The following is a 6,820-nucleotide window of genomic DNA, read 5'->3' as shown; positions in this document are numbered from 1 at the left end:
ATTGGCTGTTAATTTTACTGAGGAACCCTTATATATAACAAGTCACATATCTAGCTGCTTTCAAGATCCTATCTTTGTTTTTTGACAGTTTGGTAATTATGTGTTTCAGTGCGGAATCTCTTTGAGTTTAGCCATCTTGGAGTTTGTTGACCTTCTTGAATATATATATTAATGTGTTTCATCAAATTTTGGAAGTTTTGGGCCATTATTTTCTCAAATTTATTTTCTGCCTGTTTCTGTTTCTCCTCTCTTTCTGGGGCACCTATTATATGCATCTGTTGGTGATAGTATCTCACATACCTCTGAGGTGCTATTTACCTCTCTTCATTGTTTTTTACTTTCTGCTCCTCAAACTGGATTATTTCAATTGATATAGCTTCAGCTTCAGTGATTCTTTCTTCTACCTGCTCATATCTACCATTTAGCATTTGGCAAACACTACTGCAGAGGCTGCTCCACCTTGGAAAAATCCCAAAGAGGGGTAAAAAAAGTCAGTCCTCTGAGATGATCCTTCTTTTTCATACAGCAATTCAATATATAGGAATTGATCAGTCAAAATATACAATCACAATTCTTTGAGAATAAAATCCATATTCCCCTTCACCTTGGCACCAGCAACCCACACTAGAAATGCAGGCCACTATCCCCATGGCTGTCTACAAGCTAAGGAGTAGGGAATGGTCAGCAGTTCAGTAAAAATGCCACAATACCTTCTTACCAAAATTTAATAGCTTATTTCTTCACTAAGCACTACTCTGGTTGTAAATTTTTATTAGATTCCAGAGTTCAAAAAAAGTTGATTCTGGTGGTGTTTGCTAGGTTAATCATTGCATTAGTGGAGATATGGGTTTTTGAAGTTGCTTACTCTGTCATTTTTTTAATGTCATTTTTTCTTAATCAAAATTTCTGTGAAAATTTTTAGACATTTATCTTTTCATTTAAATTTTACATTTTTTGTCCAGCTCCATAAACACAAATGGAATGCTTTTTAAATCTTAATTTAAGAAGAAATTATATTTTTACTAGAGTCTTTCTTTTCAGTAGCATAGTGTGGTTCCCTATTTTGTTTGGTCTTGCTTTATCACCTTCAGTGACTTCTTTTACATGGATCCTGTTCTTTTCTAGGTAAATTTATTCATAGATATCTTAAGATGTTGTCACTAAGGTGCATTGGATTTTTTCCATTTCAATTTCTGAGTGATTATGATAACTCATGTTATCAATTTTTCAAAGTAGTTGATATGTGTATATTTTCCTTACATTCTGTCACCTTACCAAAGAATCTTATTTATTCTAAAAGATTTTAAAAGTTTCCTGGGTGTTTTATTATACAAATATATTATCTGCATATAAAGGTAATTTGTCTCCTCTGTTAAATATTTATAATATTTTCATATCCTCTATTATATTACTCATAATTTTAAAAGTGCATAATAGTGCTGATAATGACATCCTTATCTTGTTTGTGACTTTAATAACAATGGGTCCAGTATTTCATAATTTATTATGATATTTGTTATTGATTTGAGGTAAAGAGTCTTTTGTGCATAAGTAGTTAATTTATCTTCCAATTTTTAAGGAATGGGTGCTGAGTTATATCAAATTATTTGTATTAATATAATCATGTTTTTTTTCCTTTAAGTTATAGACTGATTTATTGAATTATATTGAAAATTTCCTCATATTGAACCATGCTTGTACTTTTAGGATAAATTCTACTTAGTTATACTGTATTACTCTTCAAATACACTATTGTTTATTTAGAATTTGGGGAATTATTTTCATGGTTGAAATTTATCTACAGTTTTCATTTGGGGTACCTTTATTAATTTTTTATCATTAAGATTATGCTAGCTCTGTAGAATTAATTGAGGGTTTTTCCTTTTTCTATAATCTGAAATATTTATATATTTGTTTCATTTTATTTTATTTTATTTTTATTATTTTTTAAATATATTTTATTGATTTTTTACAGAGAGCAAGAGAGAAGGGTAGAGAGTTAGAAACATCGATGAGAGAGAAACATCGATCAGCTGCCTCTTGCACACCCCCTGCTGGGGATGTGCCCGCAACCAAGGTACATGCCCTTGACTGGAATCGAACCTGGGACCCTTGAGTCCGCAGGCCGATGCTCTACCCACTGAGCCAAACCGGTTTCAGCGATATATATTTGTTTTATTTTAGAGAGAGAGGAAGGGAGATGGTGAGAGAGAAACATCAATGTGAGAGAAAAACATCATTTGGCTACCTCTTGCATGCCTCCTATTGGGGATCGAGCCTGCAACCAGGGCATGTGCCCTGACTGGTAACCAAACTTGCAACCGTTTGGTGCATGGGATAACACTCAATCAATTGAGCTACCCCAGCCAAGGTTAAAATATTTTTAATATAAATATATCATCTGGCCCTAACTGGTTTGGCTCAGTAGATAGAGCGTTGGCCTGTGGACAGGAGGGTCCCAGGTTCGATTCCAGTCAAGGGCATGTACCTTGGTTGCGGGCACATCCCCAGTGGGGGGGGGTGCAAGAGGCAGCTGATTGATGTTTCTCTCTCATCGATGTTTCTAACTCTCTATCCCTCACCCTTCCTCTCTTTAAAAAATCATAAAATATATTTTTTTAAAGATATCATCTATATTTTTTAAGTTTTATATATAGCTATATAATCACCTGAGCTGAATGAATTTTAATTGGTAGATATTTCAAACTATTTTAATTTTTGCTATGATTATTATTATGTTCAGGATATCTATTTATATCTGATTTGATTTTGGTAATTTTCCAGAGAATCTTGTCACTTAGAATAATTTTGGCATCTTGTAACAGAAAAACATGTCAAAAGAGGGTTAACAAAAAAGGAGTTTTCATCTCACAAAACTGAAAGTCTGGAGATTGATCAGCTCTCAGATTGATTAATTCAGTGGCTCAAAGATGTGATAAAAGGCCCAATTTATGCCACCCTCAGAATGTAGCCTCCATCTTTTAGGTTGGCTATCCTCAGAATCTCAAGGTGGCTATCAAAGTCTTTGTTATCACATGCAAATTATAACATTCATAAACACAAAGGGAAATACTTCTTTTTTTACAACTCTTTTTAAGAACATACAAGGGAAATTGGGACAGGTATGAATGGGCAAAGGAAGATAAAGATCAGATGCACTCAAAAGGGAAAAAACTATAGTATATATGCAATTTCACTTTTTATAAAACTAATGGCAACCACACACAGAAATTCCCCAAACAAGACACAGATCCAGAGACAGAGAAGCATCGATCAGACCATCAAACCTCAGAGGGAAGATAGGGGAGGGTGGGGGTAAGGGGGAGAGATCAACCAAAGGACTTGTATGCATGCATATAAGCCTAACCAATGGACACAGACACCAGGGAGGTGAGGGCATGAGTGGGGGGTTGGGGGGCAATGGGGGGATAAGGACACATTTAATACCTTAATCAATAAAGAAAGAAAAAAAGAGGAAACAGAGGAAAGATGTATGGAATACCACCAAACAAAAACAACAGATAGAAGCATAAAGAAAAAGAACCAATGGAAGCACAGAGTTACCAGAAAACAAAAGATAAAATGGCTATAGGAAATCCTCATACATCAATAATTACCCTAAATGTAAATGGTTTAAATTCACCAGTAAAGAGGCACAGAGTAGAAGAGGAGATCAAAAAATAAAACCCAACCATATGCTGCCTATAAGAGACACATCTAAACAGCAGAGACAAAGGTAGATTCAAAGTCAAAGGGTGAAAAATAAAATAAAATAAAATAAAACAAAGTCAAAGGGTGGAAAATGATTCTACAAGCAAATAACATCCACAAAAAAGCAGATGTAGGCATACTTATTTATGACAAAATAGACCTCAAGGTAACAAAGATAACAAGAGACAAAGATGGACACTTTATAATGATAAAGGGAACACTACATCAAGAAAAACATAACACTTCTTAATATATATGTGCCCAACCAGGGAGCACCGAAATATATTAAACAGCTACTCACAGAACTAAAGGGAGAAACAGATCAAAACACAATTATAGTTGGAAACCTTAATACTCCATTGACAGCTCTAGACAGATCAACCAAACAAAAAGTCAATAAAAAAAACTAGCAACCTTAAATGAAACACTAAACACAATGGATATAATCGACATTTATAGAACATTTCATCCCAGAACATCAGATTATGCATTGTTCTCCAGTCACATGGAACATTCTCAAAGATAGACCATATGTTGGGTCACAGAACTAGCATCAACAAATTCAAAAAGATTGAAATTATTCCAAGTATATTTTCTGACCACAATGCCATGAAATTAGAAATCAACTGCAAAAAAGAGGTAAAATTAATAAATAAATAAATAAATAAATAAATAACCTACAAATACGTGGAGATTAAGCAACATACTGATAAAAAATGACTGGGTCAAAGAAGAAATAAAAGATGAGATCAAAAGATACAGAGAGACAAAGGAGAATGGTAACACAACATATCAAAACCTCTGGGACGCAGAGAAAGCTGTAATAAGAGGGAAGTTTATATCACTACAAGTCTATCTCAAGAAACAAGAGGAATTCCAAGTAAACAAACTAACATCACACCTAAAAAGACTAGAAAAAGAAGAATAAAAGCAACCCAAAGTTAGCAGAAGAAAGGAAATAAAAGCAACCCAAAGTTAGCAGAAGAAAGGAAATAATAAAAATCAGAACAGAATTGAATGAAATAGAGAACAAAAAGACTATACAAAAAATCAATAATACAAAGAGCTGGTTCTTTGAAAAGATTAATAAAATTGACAAACCCCTGGCTAGACTCATTAAGGAAAAAAGGTAAAAGACCCATATAAACAAAATCAGAAATGAGGAGAAATCACCACAGACATCACAGATAAACAAAGGATCATACTAGAATATTGTGAAAGACTTTATGCCACCAAATTCATTAACTAGAAGAAATGGATAAGTTCCTAGAAACATATAAACTTCCTAGACTAAATCATGAAGAAATGGAAAATCTAAATAAACCGATCAGCAGTGAGGAAACTGAAACAACCATCAAAAACCTCCCCTCCCACCACCCCCCCCCGCAAAAAAAATAAAAATAAAAGTCCAGGACCAGATAGCTTCACCAGTGAATTCTACCAAATGTTCAAGGTCATCGAATTAAAGCCTATTCTTTTCAAAGTCTTCCAAAAAATTGAAGAAGAGGCAATACTTCCAACACATTCTATGAAGCCAATATAACCCTGATACCAAAACCTGGCAAAGATAACACAAAAACAAAGAAAACTACAAACCAATATCCCTGATGAATACAGACTCAAAAATCCTAACCAAAATACTAGCTAATCGAATACATAAGTACATCCAAAAAATAATACATCACAATCAAGTGGGATTCATTCCAGGGGCAAAAGGATGGGTCAGCATTCACAAATAAATCAATGTAATACACCACATTAACAAAAGAAAGGATAAAAAACATATGATCTTGTCAATAGATTCAGAAAAAGCATTTGATAAGATACAACATTTTAATTTATGATCAAGACCCTCAATAAAATAGGAATAGAAGGAAAGTGCCTCAACTTAATAAAGGACATATATGATAAACCCTTAGCCAATATCATACTAAATGGTGAAAAACTGAAAGCTTTTCCCCTAAGATCAGGAATAAGACAAGGATATCCATTCTCACCACTCTTATTCAACACTAGAGGCCTGATGCATGAAATTCATGCAAGAGTAGGCTTTCCTTGCCCTGGCTGCTGGCACCAGCTTCCTTCTGGCACCCAGGACCCAGGCTTCCTTTACAGCCCTGGCTTCATCTGGAAGGTGGTCTGGAAGGACGTCTGGTCTAATTAGCATATTACACTTTTATTATTATATATACTACTGGAAGTTCTAACCAGAGCAATAAGGCAAGAGAAAGAAATAAAAAGCATCCAAATAGGGAAGGAAGAAGTCAAACTGTCACTTTTTGCAGATGACATGATGCTGTATATAGAAAAACCTAAAGACTCTACCAAAAAACTACTGGAAACAATAAACAAATACAGTCAAATTGCAGGATACAAAACCAATGTGCAAAAATCCATTGCCTTCCTGTATACCAACAACAAAACTTCAGAAAAAGAAATGGAGAAAACAATTTATTTTGCAATACATAGCAACCAAAAGAATACTACTAAAATACCTAGGAATAAATTTAACAAAGAATGTGAAAGACCTATATAATGAAAATTGCAAAACATTTTTCAAACAGATTGAAAAAGACACAACGAAATGGAAAAATATCCCATGTTCATGGATATAAAGACTCAACATAGTTAAAATGGCCATTTTACCCAAAGCAATATACAGATTTAATGCAATCCCCATCAAAATCCCAATGTCATTTTTTAAAGAAATACAGTAGAATGAGAAATCATCAGATTTGTTTGAAACCACAAAAGACTCAGAATAGTCAAAGAAATCCTGAAAAAAAAAGAACAATACTGGAGGTATCATGCCACCTGACTTCAAAATATACTACAAAGCTACAATAATCAAAACAACATGGTATTGGCAGAGAAACAGATACACAGATCAATGGAACAGAATAGAGAGCCCAGCTATAAAACCAAATGTATGAACAGATAATTTTTGACAAAGGAGCCAGAAATGCACATTGGAGTAAAGATAGTCTCTTCAATAAATGGTCCTGGGAAAACTGGAAAGCCACATTCAAATGAATGAAACTGGATTGCAGTTTGTCCCCATGTACAACAATTAATTAGAAATGGATCAAAGACTTAAACATATGACCCA

The sequence above is a fragment of the Eptesicus fuscus genome, chromosome 1 (assembly GCF_027574615.1).
Source record: "Eptesicus fuscus isolate TK198812 chromosome 1, DD_ASM_mEF_20220401, whole genome shotgun sequence".
Classification (NCBI taxonomy): domain Eukaryota; kingdom Metazoa; phylum Chordata; class Mammalia; order Chiroptera; family Vespertilionidae; genus Eptesicus; species Eptesicus fuscus.
This window is presented reverse-complemented; position numbering follows the sequence as displayed.